At 43.4% G+C, this 25,488-nt stretch overlaps 2 long non-coding RNA genes across 2 annotated transcripts in view; both read left to right on the top strand.

Moving 5' to 3' along the window:
• LOC142485745 (uncharacterized) overlaps positions 1-4,002 on the top strand; it is a 29,189-nt gene extending 25,187 nt beyond the window's left edge. The window contains exons 5-6 of the long non-coding RNA XR_012798693.1: positions 888-998; positions 3,397-4,002. This is a non-coding gene — a long non-coding RNA (uncharacterized LOC142485745). The remainder of the gene's footprint in view (positions 1-887; positions 999-3,396) is intronic.
• An 8,604-nt stretch (positions 4,003-12,606) lies between these two features.
• LOC142485744 (uncharacterized) lies at positions 12,607-25,015 on the top strand. Its single transcript, XR_012798692.1, has 6 exons — positions 12,607-12,713; positions 16,298-16,415; positions 17,404-17,470; positions 19,031-19,141; positions 22,450-22,559; positions 23,928-25,015. It is a non-coding gene; the product is annotated as an uncharacterized LOC142485744 (long non-coding RNA).
• The last annotated feature ends 473 nt before the right edge of the window (positions 25,016-25,488 follow it).

A 25,488-nucleotide genomic window follows, 5' to 3' on the forward strand; every position in this document is an offset into this window, starting at 1 on the left:
CATCTCCTCCTCCCTCCTCCTCCTTCCTCCTCCCTCCTCCATTATATATATACCCCTTCTAGGCTCTGACACACTCATCCCTCTAAGGCCATGATTATCATGGGCACATGCTTGGTCGTCCACAGTGCGTGCGAGCGATGCAGAGCCGCCTCGGACCTCAGTGCAGGGACTGCTGCATACCCCCAGCATCTGTCACCCACAAACAATACACACACTAATACTCCCCACAATACACACTATAATACCTCCTCAATACTAATCTCCCCAATAATATTATAGCTCCAAACACAATATACACAACACCCTTACACAAGATACACAATCTAGTACTCTCCTCTGCACCTCTACACACAATATAATACTCCCACACACACAATATACACACTACCCTCCTACCCCCATAAAATACAACCAATAATACACACACACTTTGTGGATGTTGGGACCAGCTCCCGGCATGCACCAGTGAAAGAGAGAGGCCCGCAGAAGCTCGGAAGAACTCCCTCCATCCGTGCCTTCCTCCGTTTCACATCTTCTCCCTGTCTCTCTCCCTCCCTTTCCTTGCATCTCCCTGCGTCTTTACGTATACCCAGTCAGTGACGGCTCTGGTCACGTGATGCCTTAATATGGGCTTATCCATATATGTTCATCCACGTCACTAATGTGATGCCCGCACTGTTGCGGAGCTGGTACTTACGACGGGCACTTATTGTTTTATCAGTACTGCGTACCTGACTCTACCGGCCTACTTTCAACACTAGTACAATATGTGCTTCACTACGAGTGAGTGGGGAATATTGGCATCACACAGTCACTGTTGAATATGCCATTCAATCCATTTTGAAAATAGTAATGCAATGTGGTTTTGTTTTGTTTGCTTTTTACAGTAATGAAGAATGGAAAAGTTATATTAAAATTAAATTGGAGGGGGACTAGATTCAGCATTTCATCATGAACTCTGCACTTGTGAGAATTTAACTTCTTGAATACCCTGACAGGTACACGCAACATTAAGACTATAATCTGCTGTGCAAGCTTTCGTGCTATACCTCCCCCTCAGGTTTTGATTTATACATTTGCTCCCTCAATTCATGTCCTCTAATATTTGAAAGCTCTCTCCTAGCATTTTCTCTTTACCACAGAACGTCATCCCAATGTAACCTCTCTCTTGTTCTTTCTGCTTGCTGTTTCCTCACTCCTCTGTTAAACTTTTCTAATTTCTCTAACTTCCACACTCCTGCTTTTATCCACATGTTCTCCTCTTTCCTTCCCCTACCTTTGCATGTGTCTACACACTGCACCATTTGTACAGACCTCTATTGCAGCTATTTCTGCACTGCTCAATGAAAAGCACTCTTTAATATCCTATTCTCTGTGCCCCCTCTCTCTGCGCCCCCTCTTTTGGCGCCTCCTCTCTCTGCGCCCCCTCTCTCTGCGCCTATCTGTCTCATTCTCTCTACGTCCCTCTCTCTCTACATAGAGCTATCTCTGTCTCTCTCTACACCTATCTCTGTGTCTCCTTCTATGTTTGCTGATGTGTGGGATATCTCTTATAATCTTGAACCTGCTCATATACACATCGGGCCTCCCTGCCTCTGCCTCCCTGCTAAGAGTGTTAACCTATCTAATGTAATCCACATTCCTTTCCTTACTTTTCTCTTCCCTTCTCCTATGCCATCTGGAATGTCCGTTCTCTGACTAACAAGGCTCTAGTTGTACATGACCTCTTCTGCTCTCATCATTCACAATCAGTCATTCCCCTCACCCCATCTTACCTGTCCCACTGATTTGCCTCTGCTTAATTAAACTCTCCTCTGACATCTACTCTAACCTCTCTGCTCTCTCTCTCTTTCCGCTTAAACTAACAATCTTATTAACTCTTACAATGCTATCCTCCTATCTATATGCCCCCTCTAGGCTCTGACACACTTGTCCCTCTAGCCCACACCCTTGGCTAAATTCCCAAACATGTTCATCACACTTCCACTCGCTGTTCTTAATGCCTATGAAGGAAATCACACAATTGATATTTGATTTTTCTACAGTAAAAATGTCTCCAGTCCTGTATAAAGCTGCTCTCTGGGGCCAAACCACACTACTTTTTTTTCACATTCATCAACACTCAAATTTAATTTACGCTGTCTTTTTTCCCCTGTATTTGACTCCCTCCACTAACCTTCTCCTCACACTTGCCATCCTTCCTTCACTTCTCCTCAAGCATTTGACTACTTCAGAGGCAAGGTGGATGCCACCCACAAGGAGATTCCTTCTGTCCCTTCCCCCTTCTCTCCTTCTACCTAATTCTCCTTCTGCATTTGACTCCTTTTCTTCTCTTACAGAGCTGGAAGCTAATCATCTTCTCTTCTCCCTCTACCACATGCCCTCTAGATCGTATCCCCTCACACCTTACTGCATCTCTTAGTCCCCACTCTCACCCACATCTTCAATTCCTCCCTATTCTCTGGCTCTTTACCCTCTTACTTTAAGCCTGTAGTGGTCACCCTTTTCTCAGAAACAACCTACACCCTATGTGCCTTACTAACTACCGCCCTGTATCCCTCCTGCTGTTTGTCTCCTAATTGCTAGAATGTCAACATTCTTAAATCACATGCCCTCCTGGATCCTTTACAACCTGCCTTTCGTACAGCTCGTTCTACAGACTGTGCTTAAAGCAAATTCCCAAGGTCACTTTTCCCTACTAATCCTACTTGATCTATCTGCTGCGTTTGATGCTCTCAATCACTCTCCTCCTTCATATTCTAAACTCTCTCTTGGTATCCGTAACACAGTTCTATCCTGGTTTTCATCATAACTTTCCTGTCACACATTCTCCATCTCTGTTGCTAACATGTCTTCGTCTTCTATTGATCTGTCTGTGGGTATACATCAGGGCTCTGTTCTGAGATCTCTCTTTCTCTCTACATACTATCATTTGGTGACCTCATCAACTCTTTGTGACAATCCTATAAATAACAAATACAAATATCAGGTCATGGGAATAAGTGATTTGGACATAAAAGTAACATTTCGGAAGTGTGGACAACTAATACATCTTGTAGATTGCCTTTACAGTGTGATGTCATTGATTCAGTAGATTGTGTGCAGACCAGGACTGCAGTACAGTGTCACTCACATGGATGACTTGCGTGGTAGAAGCTCAAGAACAAGGATGTCAAACTCCAGTCCTCGAGGGCAGCAAACAGGCCAGGTTTTCAGGATATCCCTACTGAAAACCTGGCCTGTTTGGGACCCTCGAGGACTGGAGTTTGACATGCATGCTCTAGAAGGAGCACAGCTGTGGGTGGGAGGTGGATTTGCTTTGCATCAAATGGTTTGGAGCAAGGTTTATTGTATGTATTATCATAATAACAATGCAATGCTTAACTTTTATTTCAGGAGGGATGACTGCAGAACAGAAGTGAATATTGAAGCCATGTGTTCCTTTTCTTGCAAAAGAGAAAATTTGAAGGACAGTTGAAGAGAAGGAAAATTACTACACAGAGACAGATAAGCAATGTGTATATTTCTCATTTACCATTTAGTATTTGTCGTTTTATTGACTCCACACAATCCGGCTGCTACGGGTTTCACATTGAATATTTTCATCTCTACTCTACCCCTTCCTGTGATCTGAACCATGCAAGTTTTCGTTGATTCAATACATCATGAGTAGAGGGTGGCTACAGTATGAAGTAAAGACCCAAGGACCACATCTACTACCATTCATAACAAGAACATGTGCAGTAGCGCACAGCTGCAGTTCTATGTGATTGTTATGAAAGGTTGAGGTGGTTCAATTCTATGAATCTGGGGTGGGATGGATCCTGTTTGCATCATATGGTTTCATCTAGGCCAGTAGATTATATAACTCTCAGTACAGGTTACACATGGCATCAGTATTAGTGATTTAAAGAGGAGGAAAGCTTCAATGTGGAGAACAAAGCCAAGTAATGTTGAAGTTACTCCTTTTACCATTTACTTGGTCAGTCTGTACTGTCTACTCCCCACACAGCTGCTAAGGATCTTCCATTTTAAATACTTTCACCTCCTATTCTGCACTGCTTTGCTGCCCATTATTCAGAGATGCGTTCCAGTCATGTTTACCACTCTGAATCTCTCTGCAGTCATTGGTTCAGCACATCATGGGTAGAGCATGGCTACAGATACAGCAAGCTATTATTATTTTACCGGCTGATCATCCATAATATTGCATTAAAACATAGAATATCACTTAATTTCCAAAAGATTCAGTGATGCTGATAATGCAGAATCTCACAACATTTCCCATCATAATGCCATAATGCACCAGTGGGAGAAATAATCCTTGCTATATCTGTACATTGTGTGACGTATTACCTCCATGACCATTGAGAGCAAGTACATCTTCTGTATAGAGCGGCTGTGTTATGATGCAGTTATTGATCATCATTGACATAATCACAAGAATCTTATGCAAAGGGAAATTGTCCGCAGCGAAGTGAGATTTCAGCCCCCAAACGTCTGTAATATTAATGCAATGTCTTACTTTTGTTGCAGTGAACACTGAAGAGACGGATCTACTACAACACTGTACAGGATGAGCATACGCTACAAGCAGCAAAATGATCTTGCAGTTGACAGTATGTTGTTCTGGTAATGTGCACAATTATTATTTATGGGCTACACACCACAGTGCTGGACATATTCTGTTAACTTCAACTCTACTCCTAACATGGAGATGTCTTCCTGGTGTTACTGATTCAGTACATCATATGCACAGTGTGGTTATGATATGATGGATTGATTTAATGAACCCACCAACCAATGATGACATCTGCATCATCTTCTGTAAAGTGCAGCTACAGCATGATATTATCAGCATTTGGTGCGGTATAATCAGAGGTATCTATGTGCTTTTGTGCCTGTTTTAAGTCCTCCAGCTTAACGCCCCTACACCTCCCACTACACAGGCATACTTACTTATGCATATACTGACATCTGGCATACCTACACACACCCCAGGGCCACTTCCTTCCCCTGATGTCAGGGAGAGGATGGGCATGCAGAGTGCAGTAAGTCTCCACGTTACTCTGGCCAACAGTCTTGGCCTACCTCCAGCATCTGTCACCCACAACATCTGTTCCCTCCTTGTAAAGTGCTGAACTATCTCACCTGGGTCAGTGCTATAGCTGATCACAGTGCCCGATCAGGATGTCACTGTGACAGGCAGCAGTGCAGATTGACCGGTCAATCAATGCAGTGCCGCAACATATGCACTAAATGAGATTTCCGTGCCCCCAGTCAGGTTACTCCCTGGGCAGTGACCCTGCTCACACCCTCCCCTAGTTCCACCTCTGATCACAATTATCTCTCTTGGAGAGTGTAGCAAATTGGAGTTGGGGGAATCTCACCTCTGCCATGCATGGTCACAATCTGGGCACAGGACCCAAATAGTGGGCAATGTGGCACTTCTTACAGTAGAGAATAAGTAACTTTATTCTTTACTTGTGTATTAAGGACCTTATTTGCATTAAATTCAGTCCACATGGGACCAAGACTTTCTGGCTTACTGAACAAAGTGGAATTGTTTCGTAGAGGGTGGAGAATTGTATTTTATGTGAAATTACCCCCTCTGCACAAAATACAAACAATTATACCCATACAAGTACCTTGTGGAAGTTGTTGCCCTCTATCTTCCTGTGGTCTCTCCCTGTTTCTCACCGTGCCTCCTCCCATTTCCTTGCACCTCTGCGTCTCCGCATATATCCCTATACTCAGAGCCGGCTCCGGTCAGTGACATGGGATGCCCAAATATGAGCATACCCATATATGGGCATCCATGCCACTGACCGGAGCCCGCTCTGTTGCGGATATGGAGAGAGACTGGGAGATTTACATCCCCTTATAATTCATATGGTGCATAGTACCGGCACGTATTGTTTTACCGGTACTGTGTACCTTCCTACTTTCACACTGGTACAGTATATGCTGCAGTGGGACTGAGAGGGATATATTGGTAACACATAGTCATTGTTGGGGGAATTCAATCCATTTTGAAAATAGTAATGAAATGTTTTTTACTTTTCTTTTTTTTCAGTAATGAAGAATGAAACATTTCTGTTAAAATTGAATTGGAGGTGAACTGGATTCATCATCAACTCTGCACCAGTGTGAATTGATGTTCTTTAATGTTCTGATAAGGTACATGCAACATCTCTTCCTCAACCCCTGCACCACTCTCTGCCTCTTGCCTCTCTCTCTCCACCTCCCTGCTAAGCGTATTAACCCATCTAATGTAATCCACATTCCATGTCTCACTTTACTCTTCACTTCTCACGTGCCCTCTGGAATGACTGCTCTCTGACTAACAAGGTCTATTTGTACATGACCTCTTCTGCTCTCATCCACCACCTCTCATTCCCCTCACCCCTGTCCTACTCGATACCTCAGCTTAATTGAACTCTCTCCTCTGACATCTACCCTTATCTCTAACCTCTCCTCACTTTCTGCTTAAACTAACTATCTTGTTAACTTTTACAATGCTATCATCTCCTCCTCCCTCCTCCTCCTTCCTCCTCCCTCCTCCATTATATATATATACCCCTTCTAGGCTCTGACACACTCATCCCTCTAAGGCCATGATTATCATGGGCACATGCTTGGTCGTCCACAGTGCGTGCGAGCGATGCAGAGCCGCCTCGGACCTCAGTGCAGGGACTGCTGCATACCCCCAGCATCTGTCACCCACAAACAATACACACACTAATACTCCCCACAATACACACTATAATACCTCCTCAATACTAATCTCCCCAATAATATTATAGCTCCAAACACAATATACACAACACCCTTACACAAGATACACAATCTAGTACTCTCCTCTGCACCTCTACACACAATATAATACTCCCACACACACAATATACACACTACCCTCCTACCCCCATAAAATACAACCAATAATACACACACACTTTGTGGATGTTGGGACCAGCTCCCGGCATGCACCAGTGAAAGAGAGAGGCCCGCAGAAGCTCGGAAGAACTCCCTCCATCCGTGCCTTCCTCCGTTTCACATCTTCTCCCTGTCTCTCTCCCTCCCTTTCCTTGCATCTCCCTGCGTCTTTACGTATACCCAGTCAGTGACGGCTCTGGTCACGTGATGCCTTAATATGGGCTTATCCATATATGTTCATCCACGTCACTAATGTGATGCCCGCACTGTTGCGGAGCTGGTACTTACGACGGGCACTTATTGTTTTATCAGTACTGCGTACCTGACTCTACCGGCCTACTTTCAACACTAGTACAATATGTGCTTCACTACGAGTGAGTGGGGAATATTGGCATCACACAGTCACTGTTGAATATGCCATTCAATCCATTTTGAAAATAGTAATGCAATGTGGTTTTGTTTTGTTTGCTTTTTGCAGTAATGAAGAATGGAAAAGTTATATTAAAATTAAATTGGAGGGGGACTAGATTCAGCATTTCATCATGAACTCTGCACTTGTGAGAATTTAACTTCTTGAATACCCTGACAGGTACACGCAACATTAAGACTATAATCTGCTGTGCAAGCTTTCGTGCTATACCTCCCCCTCAGGTTTTGATTTATACATTTGCTCCCTCAATTCATGTCCTCTAATATTTGAAAGCTCTCTCCTAGCATTTTCTCTTTACCACAGAACGTCATCCCAATGTAACCTCTCTCTTGTTCTTTCTGCTTGCTGTTTCCTCACTCCTCTGTTAAACTTTTCTAATTTCTCTAACTTCCACACTCCTGCTTTTATCCACATGTTCTCCTCTTTCCTTCCCCTACCTTTGCATGTGTCTACACACTGCACCATTTGTACAGACCTCTATTGCAGCTATTTCTGCACTGCTCAATGAAAAGCACTCTTTAATATCCTATTCTCTGTGCCCCCTCTCTCTGCGCCCCCTCTTTTGGCGCCTCCTCTCTCTGCGCCCCCTCTCTCTGCGCCTATCTGTCTCATTCTCTCTACGTCCCTCTCTCTCTACATAGAGCTATCTCTGTCTCTCTCTACACCTATCTCTGTGTCTCCTTCTATGTTTGCTGATGTGTGGGATATCTCTTATAATCTTGAACCTGCTCATATACACATCGGGCCTCCCTGCCTCTGCCTCCCTGCTAAGAGTGTTAACCTATCTAATGTAATCCACATTCCTTTCCTTACTTTTCTCTTCCCTTCTCCTATGCCATCTGGAATGTCCGTTCTCTGACTAACAAGGCTCTAGTTGTACATGACCTCTTCTGCTCTCATCATTCACAATCAGTCATTCCCCTCACCCCATCTTACCTGTCCCACTGATTTGCCTCTGCTTAATTAAACTCTCCTCTGACATCTACTCTAACCTCTCTGCTCTCTCTCTCTTTCCGCTTAAACTAACAATCTTATTAACTCTTACAATGCTATCCTCCTATCTATATGCCCCCTCTAGGCTCTGACACACTTGTCCCTCTAGCCCACACCCTTGGCTAAATTCCCAAACATGTTCATCACACTTCCACTCGCTGTTCTTAATGCCTATGAAGGAAATCACACAATTGATATTTGATTTTTCTACAGTAAAAATGTCTCCAGTCCTGTATAAAGCTGCTCTCTGGGGCCAAACCACACTACTTTTTTTTCACATTCATCAACACTCAAATTTAATTTACGCTGTCTTTTTTTCCCTGTATTTGACTCCCTCCACTAACCTTCTCCTCACACTTGCCATCCTTCCTTCACTTCTCCTCAAGCATTTGACTACTTCAGAGGCAAGGTGGATGCCACCCACAAGGAGATTCCTTCTGTCCCTTCCCCCTTCTCTCCTTCTACCTAATTCTCCTTCTGCATTTGACTCCTTTTCTTCTCTTACAGAGCTGGAAGCTAATCATCTTCTCTTCTCCCTCTACCACATGCCCTCTAGATCGTATCCCCTCACACCTTACTGCATCTCTTAGTCCCCACTCTCACCCACATCTTCAATTCCTCCCTATTCTCTGGCTCTTTACCCTCTTACTTTAAGCCTGTAGTGGTCACCCTTTTCTCAGAAACAACCTACACCCTATGTGCCTTACTAACTACCGCCCTGTATCCCTCCTGCTGTTTGTCTCCTAATTGCTAGAATGTCAACATTCTTAAATCACATTCCCTCCTGGATCCTTTACAACCTGCCTTTCGTACAGCTCGTTCTACAGACTGTGCTTAAAGCAAATTCCCAAGGTCACTTTTCCCTACTAATCCTACTTGATCTATCTGCTGCGTTTGATGCTCTCAATCACTCTCCTCCTTCATATTCTAAACTCTCTCTTGGTATCCGTAACACAGTTCTATCCTGGTTTTCATCATAACTTTCCTGTCACACATTCTCCATCTCTGTTGCTAACATGTCTTCGTCTTCTATTGATCTGTCTGTGGGTATACATCAGGGCTCTGTTCTGAGATCTCTCTTTCTCTCTACATACTATCATTTGGTGACCTCATCAACTCTTTGTGACAATCCTATAAATAACAAATACAAATATCAGGTCATGGGAATAAGTGATTTGGACATAAAAGTAACATTTCGGAAGTGTGGACAACTAATACATCTTGTAGATTGCCTTTACAGTGTGATGTCATTGATTCAGTAGATTGTGTGCAGACCAGGACTGCAGTACAGTGTCACTCACATGGATGACTTGCGTGGTAGAAGCTCAAGAACAAGGATGTCAAACTCCAGTCCTCGAGGGCAGCAAACAGGCCAGGTTTTCAGGATATCCCTACTGAAAACCTGGCCTGTTTGGGACCCTCGAGGACTGGAGTTTGACATGCATGCTCTAGAAGGAGCACAGCTGTGGGTGGGAGGTGGATTTGCTTTGCATCAAATGGTTTGGAGCAAGGTTTATTGTATGTATTATCATAATAACAATGCAATGCTTAACTTTTATTTCAGGAGGGATGACTGCAGAACAGAAGTGAATATTGAAGCCATGTGTTCCTTTTCTTGCAAAAGAGAAAATTTGAAGGACAGTTGAAGAGAAGGAAAATTACTACACAGAGACAGATAAGCAATGTGTATATTTCTCATTTACCATTTAGTATTTGTCGTTTTATTGACTCCACACAATCCGGCTGCTACGGGTTTCACATTGAATATTTTCATCTCTACTCTACCCCTTCCTGTGATCTGAACCATGCAAGTTTTCGTTGATTCAATACATCATGAGTAGAGGGTGGCTACAGTATGAAGTAAAGACCCAAGGACCACATCTACTACCATTCATAACAAGAACATGTGCAGTAGCGCACAGCTGCAGTTCTATGTGATTGTTATGAAAGGTTGAGGTGGTTCAATTCTATGAATCTGGAGTGGGATGGATCCTGTTTGCATCATATGGTTTCATCTAGGCCAGTAGATTATATAACTCTCAGTACAGGTTACACATGGCATCAGTATTAGTGATTTAAAGAGGAGGAAAGCTTCAATGTGGAGAACAAAGCCAAGTAATGTTGAAGTTACTCCTTTTACCATTTACTTGGTCAGTCTGTACTGTCTACTCTCCACACAGCTGCTAAGGATCTTCCATTTTAAATACTTTCACCTCCTATTCTGCACTGCTTTGCTGCCCATTATTCAGAGATGCGTTCCAGTCATGTTTAGCACTCTGAATCTCTCTGCAGTCATTGGTTCAGCACATCATGGGTAGAGCATGGCTACAGATACAGCAAGCTATTATTATTTTACCGGCTGATCACCCATAATATTGCATTAAAACATAGAATATCACTTAATTTCCAAAAGATTCAGTGATGCTGATAATGCAGAATCTCACAACATTTCCCATCATAATGCCATAATGCACAAGTGGGAGAAATAATCCTTGCTATATCTGTACATTGTGTGACGTATTACCTCCATGACCAATGAGAGCAAGTACATCTTCTGTATAGAGCGGCTGTGTTATGATGCAGTTATTGATCATCATTGACATAATCACAAGAATCTTATGCAAAGGGAAATTGTCCGCAGCGAAGTGAGATTTCAGCCCCCAAACGTCTGTAATATTAATGCAATGTCTTACTTTTGTTGCAGTGAACACTGAAGAGACGGATCTACTACAACACTGTACAGGATGAGCATACGCTACAAGCAGCAAAATGATCTTGCAGTTGACAGTATGTTGTTCTGGTAATGTGCACAATTATTATTTATGGGCTACACACCACAGTGCTGGACATATTCTGTTAACTTCAACTCTACTCCTAACATGGAGATGTCTTCCTGGTGTTACTGATTCAGTACATCATATGCACAGTGTGGTTATGATATGATGGATTGATTTAATGAACCCACCAACCAATGATGACATCTGCATCATCTTCTGTAAAGTGCAGCTACAGCATGATATTATCAGCATTTGGTGCGGTATAATCAGAGGTATCTATGTGCTTTTGTGCCTGTTTTAAGTCCTCCAGCTTAACGCCCCTACACCTCCCACTACACAGGCATACTTACTTATGCATACACTGACATCTGGCATACCTACACACACCCCAGGGCCACTTCCTTCCCCTGATGTCAGGGAGAGGATGGGCATGCAGAGTGCAGTAAGTCTCCACGTTACTCTGGCCAACAGTCTTGGCCTACCTCCAGCATCTGTCACCCACAACATCTGTTCCCTCCTTGTAAAGTGCTGAACTATCTCACCTGGGTCAGTGCTATAGCTGATCACAGTGCCCGATCAGGATGTCACTGTGACAGGCAGCAGTGCAGATTGACCGGTCAATCAATGCAGTGCCGCAACATATGCACTAAATGAGATTTCCGTGCCCCCAGTCAGGTTACTCCCTGGGCAGTGACCCTGCTCACACCCTCCCCTAGTTCCACCTCTGATCACAATTATCTCTCTTGGAGAGTGTAGCAAATTGGAGTTGGGGGAATCTCACCTCTGCCATGCATGGTCACAATCTGGGCACAGGACCCAAATAGTGGGCAATGTGGCACTTCTTACAGTAGAGAATAAGTAACTTTATTCTTTACTTGTGTATTAAGGACCTTATTTGCATTAAATTCAGTCCACATGGGACCAAGACTTTCTGGCTTACTGAACAAAGTGGAATTGTTTCGTAGAGGGTGGAGAATTGTATTTTATCTGAAATTACCCCCTCTGCACAAAATACAAACAATTATACCCATACAAGTACCTTGTGGAAGTTGTTGCCCTCTATCTTCCTGTGGTCTCTCCCTGTTTCTCACCGTGCCTCCTCCCATTTCCTTGCACCTCTGCGTCTCCGCATATATCCCTGTACTCAGAGCCGGCTCCGGTCAGTGACATGGGATGCCCAAATATGAGCATACCCATATATGGGCATCCATGCCACTGACCGGAGCCCGCTCTGTTGCGGATATGGAGAGAGACTGGGAGATTTACATCCCCTTATAATTCATATGGTGCATAGTACCGGCACGTATTGTTTTACCGGTACTGTGTACCTTCTTACTTTCACACTGGTACAGTATGTGCTGCAGTGGGACTGAGAGGGATATATTGGTAACACATAGTCATTGGTGGGGGAATTCAATCCATTTTGAAAATAGTAATGCATTGTTTTTTACTTTTTTTTTTGCAGTAATGAAGAATGAAAAAGTTCTGTTAAAATTGAATTGGACGTGAACTGGATTCAGCATTTCATCATCAACTCTGCACCAGTGTGAATTGACGTTCTTTAATGTTCTGACAAGGTACATGCAACATCTCTTCCTCTACCCCTACACCACCCTCTGCCTCTTGCCTCTCTCTCCACCTCCCTGCTAAGCGTATTAACCCATCTAATGTAATCCACATTCCTTGTCTCACTTTACTCTTCCCTTCTCACGTGCCCTCTGGAATGTCCACCACTTCTCATTCCCCTCACCCCTGTCCTACTCGATACCTCAGCTTAATTGAACTCTCTCCTCTGACATCTACCCTTATCTCTAACCTCTCCTCACTTTCTGCTTAAACTAACTATCTTGTTAACTCTTACAATGCTATCATCTCCTCCTCCCTCCTCCTCCATCATCTATATGCCCCTTCTAGGCTCTGACACACTCATCCCTCTAAGGCCGTGATTATCATGGGCACACGCTTGGTCGTCCACAGTGCGTGCGAGCGATGCAGGGCCTCCCCGTCGCCTCGGACCTCAGTGCAGGGATTGCTGGAGCGACAGGCATGCGCTAACTTTGCCTTCTGTTGCGTGCTTACTATAGACGCAGCCTAACCCATGCATTGGTTAAATTCACAAGCACGCTCTCATCACACTTCATCACATCACACTGCTGCTCTTAACACCTATGGAGGAAATCTCACAGTCTGATTTTCTACACTAAACCTTTGTCCTGTTCTGTAAAACTCTGCTCCTTTTTTTAAGGTCAAACACTACTTTTTCCTCACTCATCAACACTCCAATTTAATTCACACTGTCTTCTATGTATTTGAGTCCCACCACTGACTTTCTCCTCCCACTTAACATCCATCCTTTATTTCTCCTCAAGCCTTTGCTCACTTGAGGCAAGGTGGATGCCATCCACAAGTAGATTCGTTCTCTCCCTTCCCCCTCTCTCTTTTTCTATCTAGATCTCATTGCACTCTTGACTCCTTTTCTCCTGTCACAAAGCTGGAACCTGATCTTCTCTTCTCCCTCTACCACATGCCCTCTCAATCCTATATTCTCACTCTCACTCTCACCCACATCTTCAATTCCTCCATATCCTTTGGCTCTTTCAACTCTTCCTTTTAAGCATGCAGTGGTCACCCCTATTCTCAAAAATAACCTTGACCTTGTGTGAATTTCTAACTATCGCCCTGTATCCGTCCTACCATTTGCCTCCTAATTGCTAGAACGTCTTGTGATCTCCCGTTTGATCAACATTCTTAAATCACATGCTCCTCTGGGCCCTTCACAATCTGCCTTTCCCAATGTAACCAATTATGTACATAAAGAAAATTCCCAAGGTCCATTTTACTTACTAATCCTGCTTGATCTCTCTTCTGCTTTTGATACTGTCAATCACTCTTCTCATTCATATTCTAAACTCTTTCTTCGTATCCGCAGCAAACTTATATCCTGGTTTTCATCATACTTCTCCATCACACATTCTCCATCTCTGTTGCTAACGTGTCTTTGTCTCCTGTTGTTTTGTCTGTTGGTATACCTCAGGACTCTGTTCTGGGACCTCTCTCACTACATACTATCACTAGTTGACCTTATCAACTATTTTGGCCCTTGATATCATCTCTATGCAGATGATACACACACCTATCCACCCTACCGTCACTCCTGCAATTTAGTTCCTAGTTTCGGGTGGCCTCCTGGCTATATCCTCCATGGATGACACTCTTCTGCCTTAAACCTAATGTCTAAAACTGAGCTCCTCATATTTCCCCCTAAATCTGGCCTAATATCACCTTTCTCCATCGCAGTAAACAGTACTACCATCATCCTGTCATGAAAGCACATTGCCTAGGAGTAACATTTGACTCTTCCCTTTCCATCTTCATTCACGACACTGGCTAAAGTTTGTTGATTCTTTCTCTGTAATATTTCCAAGATTTGCCCTTTTCTCTGTCAATCTACTGCTAAAACGCCAATGCATGCCCTTATCGTATGGGTTAACATACTGCTAACAGGGCTCCCTGCTTCACAACTTTCTCATTTGCAATCTATCCAAAACTCTGCTGCTTGAATAATTTCCCTTTCTCCCACAACAGTATCTGCTCATCTCTTCCTCCTTAAATCCCTCTCCTTGCTTCCCATCAAGTTTCAGATCACCTACAAAGTTCTCCTCCTTACCTTTTTGTTAAGGTTCTCTATTAGTGGTGTACCGAGTACCCGGCGTTACCCGACACATTTCCAGCTACCCGGACATTACTCGAAACCGGCCACTGAGAAGTGGACTTGGCCGGGTAATACCCGGCGTCGGGTAATGTCAGGGCAGCTGGAAATAATCTTTTATACTTACCTTTCCTAAGACATCTAGGATCAGCAGCAGCAGTCCTCTGATGTTGGCAGCATCAGAGGTGTCTTCACCTGGCGGGGGGAGCTGCAGGAATCACTTCCACAGCACCGAAGCAGGTAAGCTGTGTCTGTGAGCCTGCAGCTCCCCCGCCGGCTGAAGACACCACAGATGCTGCCACCGTCACAGGACTGCTGCTGATCCTAGATGTCACCGCCACCCGGAAGGTAAGTGCCAAACCGTGTACCCGACCGGGTAGAACCTTTCATTTTGGCCGGGTACCCGTTACCCATTTTTTTATAGTTGAGGACCCAGTCCAACACTATTCTCTATTCATCTGCTCCTTCCTACATATCATCTTTGGTCTCGTTATGCCCTTCCTCGTCTCCTAAGCTCTACTAATAACTGTCTCCATTATACTTCTTACACCTCTACTGCGCACTCGCTCTCTTGCCTGAAACCCTTTCCCATCAATTTACCTGTGAAACTCACACACACTCAGTATATGCCAACATACCCTCTTCCACCCACATTTAAGATCAACCTTAAAATTCACAACTTAAATGAAGCATTTCAATAGCTTTTACTCGTTGCTACTGTCACTCATTCAGTCACTAACTATTGTTCCCAAGAAGTGCTTTATACTACAAGTACCCACCATTAAGGACAAGCATTGTCATCTACTGCACTTGTTCCCCCACCTGTTGTCTCTCTGTAAGTCTCCTTACATTTCTCTTAGATTGTAAACTACCCAGGACAGGGATTTACTTTCCTATTGTCTGTTTTTGTTTGTTGAACTTATTGTATAATAATTTCCTGTACTTTTTGGTCTCTCTTGTAAAGCGCTGAGTACACAATGGGTGGTATATAAATAGAGATATATGCAGAGTCTAGAGACAAGGCACACGTGTATAGGTAGCTACAGTTTATCCGGGACCGTATGCATCCTTGAAGTGCCTGTCCCAGTTATTTTCTATTGATTGCAATGTAGGAGTGTCTGTCCTGTCTTATTTTTTTTATTATTATTATTATTATTATTATTATTATTATTATATATACAAAGATATATACAAAGATTGTTTCCTGTCGTTAGCATGACATTGTGTGACACAGTGTGATGTCATTGATTCAGTAGATTGTGTGCAGACCGGGACTGCAGTACAGTTTCACTGACATGAATAACTTGTGTGGTAGAAGCTCTAGAAGGAGCACAGCTGTGGGAGGGAGGTGGATTTGCTTTGTATCACATGGTTTGGAGCAAGGTTCATTGTATGTATCGTCAATAATAATTATAATAATAATAATGCAATGCTTAACTTTTTTATTTCAAGAGGAAAGACTGCAGAACAGAAGTGAATATTGAAGCCATGTGTTCATTTTCTTGCAAAATAGAAAATTGAAGGACAGTTGAAGAGGAGGAAAATGACTACACAGAGACAGATAAGCAATGTGTATATTTCTCATTTAGTATTTGTCGTTTTATTGACTCCAAAAAATCCGGCTGCTAAGGGTTTCGCATTGGACATATTCACCTCTACTCCACCCCTTCCTGTGATCTGTACCATGCAGATTTTTGTTGATTCAATACATCATGAATAGAGTGTGGCTACAGTATGAAGTACTGACCCAAGGACCACATCTACTACCATTCATAACAAGAACATGTGCAGTAGCGCACTGCTGCAGTTCTATGTTATTGCTATGAAAGGTTGAGGTGGTGCAATCATATGAATCTTGAGTGGGAGGGATCCTGTTTGCATCATTTAATTTGATCTAGGCCAGTAGAGTATATAACTCTCAGTACAGGTTACATATGGCATCAGTATTAGTGATTTAAAGAACAGAAAAACAGGAGTGGAGAACAAAACCAAGTAATGTTGAAGTTACTACTTTTTACTATTTACTTGGTCAGTCTGTACTGTCTACTCCCCACACAGCTGCTAAGGGTTTCCATTTGAGATACATTCACCTTCTACTCTGCACTACTGTGCTACCCTCTATTCAGAGATGAGTTCAAGTCATGTTTACCACTCTAAATCGCTCTGCAGTCATTGATTCAGCACATCATGGGTAGAGCATGGCTATAGATACAGCAAGCTTTATTTTACCCTAATATTGCATCAAAAAATAGAATATCACTCAGTTTCCTACAGATTTACTGATGCTGATAATGCAGAATCTCACCCTCCCATCATAATACACCAGAGGAAGAAATAATCCTTGCTATATATGTACATTGTGTGACATATTGCCTCCATGACCATTGATGGCAAATACATATTCTGTATAGAGCAGCTGTGTTATGATGTAGTTGTTATTGATCATCATTGAGATATAATCACAAGAATCTTATGCAAAGGGAAACTGTCATTAGCATAGTGGGATTTCAGCCCCCAAACTTCTGTAATATTAATGCAATGTCTTACTTTTATTGCAGTGAACACCGAAGAGACGGATCTACTACAACAGCAAAATGATCATGCAGTTGACAATATGTTGTTCTGGTAATGTGCACAATTATTATGTATGGGCTCCACACCACAGTGCTGGACATATTCTGTTAACTTCAACTCTACTCCTAACATGGAGATGTCTTCCTGGTGTTACTGATTCAGTACATCATATGCACAGTGTGGCTATTATATGATGGATTGATTTAATGAACCCACCAAACACTGATGACATCTGTATCATCTTCTGTAAAGTGCATCTACAGCAGGATATTATCAGCATTTGGGGTGATATAATCAGAGGCATCTATGTGCTTTTGTGCTGGGTAAAGTCCTCCAGCTGAACCGCCCCCCGCCCCCCACCCCCCTACACCTCCTGCCACACAGGCAAACTTACTTACACACACAGCACACTTACTTATGCACACTGACACTTGGCATACCTACACACACACACCCCACAGCCACTGGCATGCATGCAGAGTCCTGGGCATGCAGGATGGGCATGCAGAGTACAGAATATCTCCACCTTGCTCTGGCCCGTACTCTTGGCCTACCCCCAGCATCTGTCACCCACAACCTCTGTTCCCTCCCTGTAAATTGCTGCACTAACACACCTTGGTCAGCGCTGCAACCGATCACAGCACCGGATCATGTCACTGTGATAGGAAGCAGTGCTAATTGACCGGTCAATCAATGCCACGTGGCAACATACGCACCAAAAGAGATTTCCATGCCCCCTGACAGGCTACTCCCTGGGCAGTGACCCTGCTCATCTTCCACCTCTGATCACAATATTCTCTCTTGGAGAGTGTAGCAAATTGGAGTTGGGGGAATTTCACCTCTGCAGTGCATGTAGAGTCCTGTATGCAGAGTACAGAAAGTCTCCACCTTAGTCTGGCCCGTACTCTTGGCCTACCCACAGCATCTGTCACCCACAAATAATACATACACTAATACTCCCCACAATACACACTTTAATACCTCCTCAATAATAATCTCCCCAATAATATTATAGTCTTAAACACAATATACACAATACCCCCTAACACAAGATACCCAATCTAACACTCTCCTCTGCACCTCAACATAATATACACACTATAATACCCTACACACAATATAATACTCCCACACACACACAATATACACACTATCCTCCTACCGCCATAAAACACAACCAATAATACACACACACTTTGTGGATGTTGGGACCAGCTCCTTGCATGCACCAGTGAAAGAGAGAGGCCTGCCATCCGTGCCTCCCTCCGTTTCCCATCTTCTCCCTGTCTCTCTCCCTCCCTTTCTTTGCATCTCCCTGCATCTTTGCGTATACCCAGTCAGTGACGGCTCCGGTCACGTGATGCCTTAATATGGGCTTATCCATATATCTGTTGCAGAGATGGAGAGAGACCTGGAGATTTTACATTTCCTTATAATTCATATTGGTACTTAGTACGGGCACTTATTGTTTTATCAGTACTGGGTACCTGACCGTACTGGCCTACGAGTGAGAAGGCAATATTGGCATCACACAGTTACTGTTGAATATGTCATTCAATCCATTTTGAAAATAGTAATGCAATGTGGTTTTGTTTTGTTTGCTTTTTGCAGTAATGAAGAATGGAAAAGTTATATTAAAATTAAATTGGAGGGGAACTGGATTCAGCATTTCTTCATGAACTCTGCACTTGTGAGCATTGACCTTCTTGAGTGCCCTGACAGGTACACGCAACTTTAAGACTATAATCTTCATCAACTGCTGTGCAAGCTTTCGTGCTATACCTCCCCCTCCGGTTTTGATTTATACATTTGCTCTCTCAATTCATGTCCTCTAATATCTGGAGGCTCTCTCCTAGCATTTCTCTCTACCACAGCACGTCATCCCAATGTAACCTCTCTCTTGTTCTTTCTGTTTACTGTTTCCTCACTGCTCTGTAAAACTTTTCTAATTTCTCTAACTTCCACACTCCTGCTTTTATCCACATGTTCTATACACTTTCCTTCCCCTACCTTTGCATGTGTCTACACAAAGCACCATTTGTACAGACCTCTATTGCAGCTATTTCTGCACTGCTCAATGAAATGCTCTCCTGCACATCCTATTCTCTTCCACCTTCCCTCATTCTCTACGCCCCCTCTCAAAGCCCCCTCTCTCTATGTCTCCTCTCTCTACGCCTATCTGTCTCATTCTCTTGACGCCCTTCTCTCTCTACATATCCCTATCTCTGTCTCTCTCTACACCTATCTCTGTGTCTCCTTCTATGCTCGCTGATGTTGGGGGATATCTCTTATAATCTTGGACCGGCTCATATACACATCAGGCCTCCCTACTAAGAGTGTTAACCTATCTAATGTAATCCACATTCCTTTCCTTACTTTTCTCTTCCCTTCTCCTGTGCCCTCTGGAATGTCCACTCTTACTAACAAGGCTCTAGTTGTACATAACCTCTTCTGCTCTCATCAGTCACAATCAGTCATTCCCCTCACCGCATCTTACCTGTCCCACTGATTTGCCTCTGCTTAATTAAACTCTCCTCTGACATCTACTCTAACCTCTCTTCTCTCTTCTCTCTCTCTCTTTCTGCTTAAACTAACAATCTTATTAACTCTTACAATGCTATCCTCCTATCTATATGCCCCCTATAGGCTCTGACACACTCATCCCTCTAACCCACACCTTTGGCTAAATTCCCAAACACACTCATCACACTTCCACTCGCTGTTCTTAATACCTACGGAGGAAATCTCACACTTTGTTTGATTTTTCTACAGTAAAAATGTCTCCTGTCCTGTATAAAGCTGCTCTCTAGGGCTAAATACACTACTTTTTTCCACACTCATCAACACTCAAATTTAATTTACGCTGTTTTTTTCTCTGTATTTGACTCCCTCCACTGACCTTCTCCTCCCACTTGCCATCCTTCCTTCACTTCTCCTCAAGCATTTGACTACTTCAGAGGCAAGGTGGATGCCACCCAAAAGGAGATTCCTTCTGTCCCTTCCCCCTTCTCTCCTTCTACCCAAATCTCCTTCTGCACTTGACTCCTTTTCTTCTCTTACAGAGCTGGAAGCTAATCATCTTCTATTCTCCCTCTACCACATGCCCTCTAGATCGTATCCCCTCACACCTTACTGCATCTCTTAGTCCCCACTCTCACCCACATCTTCAATTTCTCCCTATTCTCTGGATTTTTGCCCTCTTACTTTAAGCCTGTAGCGGTCACCCTTTTGTCAGAAACAAACTACACCCTATGTGCCTTACTAACTACCGCTCTGTATCCCTCATGCTGTTTGCCTTCTAATTGCTAGTGTCAACATTCTTAAATCACATGCCCTCCTGGATTCTTTACAACCTGCCTTTCGTACAGCACGTTCTACAGACTGTGCTTAAAGCTAATTCCCAAGGTTTTTCCCTACTAATCCTACTTGATCTATCGGCTGCGTTTGATGCTCTCAATCACTCTCCTCCTTCATATTCTAAACTCTCTCTTGGTATCAGTAACAAAGTTCTATCCTGGTTTTCATCATAACTTTCCTGTCACACATTCTCCATCTCTGTTGCTAACATGTCTTCGTCTTCTATTGATCTGTCTGTGGGTATACATCAGGTCTCTGTTCTGAGATCTCTCTTTCTCTCTACATACTATCATTTGGTGACTTCATCAATGCTTTTGGCCTTAGATATAATCTCTATGCGGATGATACACACACAAATCTATCCACCCCTGTTCTCACTCCTGCAATCCAGTCTCTACTCTTGGGTTGTCTCCTGGCTATATGCTCATGGATGGCACTCCACTGCCTTAAACTTAATGTCTAAAACTGGGCTCATATTATCCCCTTTCTCCATCACAGTAAACAGTACTACCATCTATCTTGTCATCAAACATGTTGCATAGGAGTAACATTTGGCTCTTCAATTCCATCTCCATTCACATGCACGGCTATGGGTAAAATGTGTTGCCTCTTTCTCTGTAATATTGCCAAGATCTTCCCTTTCCCCTCTCAACCTACTGCTAAAACTCCAATGTATACTGTTATCCTATAGGTTATTTTAACATACTACTAACAGGCCTCCATGCTTCACAACTTTCTCCTATGCAAAACTCTGCTGCTTGAATTATCTCACTTTCTTCCACAACAGTCTCTGCTCATCTCCTTAAATCCCTGTCCTGGCATCCCATCAAGTTTTTGTATCACCTACAAAGTTCTCCTCCTTACCTTTTTGTTAAGGCTCTCCATTAATCTGCTCCTTCTTGCATATCATCTTTGATCTCTCGTTATGCCCTTGCTTGTCTCTTGCACTATAACCATAACTGTCTCCTGTAAACTTCTTTCACCTCTACTGTTCTCTCACTTGCCTGAAACCATTTTCCATCACTGCACCGTACATGTGAAACTTCCTCACACTCAGTATATGCCAACATAACCTCTTCCACCCACATGTAAGACCAATCTTAAAATTCACGACTTAAATCAAGCATTTAAAAAACTTTGACTCGTGGCTACTGTCCCACACCCACAGTCACTGCTAACAACTATTGTTCCCAAGATGTGCTTTCTACTAATTGTACCCACCATTAAGGACAAGCATTGTCATCTACTGCACTTCTTCCCCCAACTGCTGCCTCTCTTTAAGTCTTCTAACATTTCTATTAGATTGTAAAGTTCCCAGGGCAAGGATTTACTTTCCTATAATCTGTTTTTATTTGTCGCACTTATTTTTTAATTATTTTTCCCCTCTCCCCTAATGATATACATATAGGTTTTCCTGTCATTTGCATGACAGTTATTATGGTTAACTATTGCATCATGTACACTGCCTTTTCAGTGTGATGTAATTGATTCAGTACTTTGTGTGCAGACTGTGACTGCAGTACAGTGTCACGAACATTAATGACTTGTGTGGTAGAAGCTCTAGAAGGAACACAGCTATGGGAGGGAGGTGGATTTACTTTGGATCACATGGTTTGGCGCAAGGTTCATTGTATGTATGATCATAACCATGCAATGCTTAACTTTTATTTCAGGAGGGAAGAACAGTGAATATTGAAGCCATGTGTTTCTTTTCTGTCAGAAGAGAAATTTTGAAAGACAGTTGAAGAGGAGGAAAATGACTACACAGAGACAGATAAGCAATGTGTATATTTCTCATTTAGTATTTGTCGTTTTGTTGACTCCACACAATCCAGCTGCTAAGGGTTTCGCATTGGACATATTCCCCTCTACTCTACCCTTCCTGTGATCTGTACCATGCAGGTTTTTGTTGATTCAATACATCATGAGTAGAGTGTGGCTGCTGTATGAAGTATTGACCCAAGGACCACATCTACTACCATTCATAACAAGAACATGTGCAGTAGCGCACTGCTGTAGTTCTATGTGTTTTATTAAAGGTTGAAGTGGTGCAATCATATGAATCTGGAGTGGGATGAATCCTGTTTGCATCATATGGTTTCATCTAGGCCAGTAGAGTATATCTCTCAGTACAGGTTACACATGGCATCAGTAGTAGTGATTTAAAGAACAGAAAAAACAAGAGAAACTTCAATGTTGATAACAAAGCCAAGTAATGTTGAAGATACTCCTTTAACTATTTATTTGATCAGTCTGTACTGTCTACTCCCCACACAGCTACTAAGTCTTCCATTTGAGATACATTCACCTCCTACTCTGCACTGCTGTTCTGTCCTCTATTCAGAGATGAGTTCCAGTCATGTTTACCACTCTGAATCACTCTGCAGTCATTGATTCAGCACATCATGGGTAGAGCATGGCTACAGATACAGTAAGCTTTATTTTACCGGCTGATCATCCATAATATTGCATTAAAACATAGAATATTACTCAGTTTCCAAAAGATTCAGTGATGCTAATAATGCAGAATCTTACAACACATCCCATCATAATGCACCAGAGGAAGAAATAATCCTTGCTACACTACCGACACGTTTTATTGAAGCACGGCTAGCACCGCAAGCCGGGGGATGCCCCGGCGTGCTAGCCGCACTCCCTCAGCGTGCCGCGCATCACCGATGCACGGTCACGCGTCATCGGGTGCCTGCGCCCCCTGCACGCGCGTCCAGGGCTCCCCGAGGGAGCACTGGTGTCCCGCGATGTGGGGGACAGCGGCAGGGGGTTCCGGGGGACCCGACGGACCCGGCAGCGGAAGGGAGAAAGCCCCGATCGGAGGGCGCTCCGCTGCTTCGGCGTGCGCCCGGCACCCTCCGGCGCGTGCCAGGTTACTGCTGCGGCCAAGAACGGGCAAATGCTCGAATAAACTCGGCCGCAGCAGTATATCTGTACATTGTGTGACGTTTGGCCTCCATGACCATTGATAGCAAATACATATTTTGTATTGAGCGGCTGTGTTATGATGTAGTTGTTATTGATCATCATTGAGATATAATCACAAGAATCTTATGCAAAGGGAAAATGTCTGCAGCATAGTGGGATTTCAGCTCCCAAACTTCTGTAATATTAATGCAATGTCTTACTTTTATTGCAGTGAACACTGAAGAGACGGATCTACGACAACACTGCACAGGACAAGAGCAAACACTACAAGCAGCAAAATGATCTTGCAGTTGCAAGTATGTTCTGTAATGTGCACAATTATTATTTATGGGCTACACACCACAGTGCTGGACATATTCTGTTAACTTCTACCCCTACCATGGAGATGTCTTCCTGTGATTGATTCAGTACATCATATGCACAGTGTGGCTATGATATGATGGATGGATTTAATGAACCCACCACCCACTGACATCTGCATCATCTTCTGTAAAGTGCAGCAGGATATTATCAGCATTTGGGGTGGTATAATCTGGGGCATCTATGTGCTTTTGTGCCTGGATAAGTTCCTCCAGCTGAACCACCCCCCTATACCTGCCACACAGGCATACTTACAGAGCACACTTACTTATGCACACTGACACTTGGAATACACACACACACACACACACACACACACAGACACTGTCATGCATGCAGTGTCCTGTATGCAGAGTACAGAAAGTCTCCACCTTACTCTGGCCCGTACTCATGGCCTATCCCCAGCATCTGTCATCCACAACCTCTGTTCCCTCCCTGTAAAGTGCTGCACTAACACACCTGGGTCAGCGCTGCAGCTGATCACAGTGCCGGATCATGATGTCAATGGGATAGGCAGCAGAGCTGATTGACAAGTCAATCAATGCAGCTCCGCAATATATGCACCAAAAGAGATTTCTGTACCCCCTGTCAGGCTACTCCCTGGGCAGCGACCCTTCTCACCCCTCTCATTCCACCTCTGATCACAATAATCTCTCTTGGAGTGTGTAGCAAATTGGAGTTGGGGGAATCTCACCTCTGTAGTGCATGGTCACAATCTGGGCACTGTACCCAAATATTGGGCAATGTGGCACGTCTTACAGTAGAGAATAGAATAAGTAACTATATTCTTTACTTGTGTATTAAGGAACTTATTTGCAATAAAAATTCAATCCACCTGGGACCAAGACTTTCTGGTTTTCTGAACAAAGTGGAATTGTTTTCCTATAATTTTATATTCTCTGAAATGTAACATCACAATAAAGTACTCCTATTTTTTTCCTTTGTGCTTTTTTATGGACTATTCCTTTATGTATTTCACTTAATGGGACTAATTACCTTACGATTAGATTTCACTTGTATTTTCTTGGGTTACTCTTTGGAATTTCTCTCTGTGTTCATTTATACTATCTTATTTAGAGCAGTCTTTGCCATTGGACCCCATTTCTTGCCAGAGAGATCTGTAACACAGAGTATTGAAGAGAGTACAGAACAGCGGTGAAGTAGATTTTTTATGCTTCTAGGCAGCCTCCCTTCTCACCATGTATTCTGCCCCCGACGGTCTCTTGCACTGCTCCCTCCTACACCCACTCTCCTCACTCTTCCCTCCCCTCCCCGCTATCACTCAATGACCCCCTCTCATTCAATCCTGCTCCCTTACTCCCCCCTCACTCATTCTTCCTTCTGCACACACAATCCTCCCGAATATCACTCCCAAACAACACACACACTAATTCTCCCCACAATACACACTA

The sequence above is a fragment of the Ascaphus truei genome, unplaced genomic scaffold, assembly GCF_040206685.1.
Source record: "Ascaphus truei isolate aAscTru1 unplaced genomic scaffold, aAscTru1.hap1 HAP1_SCAFFOLD_629, whole genome shotgun sequence".
Taxonomy (NCBI): domain Eukaryota; kingdom Metazoa; phylum Chordata; class Amphibia; order Anura; family Ascaphidae; genus Ascaphus; species Ascaphus truei.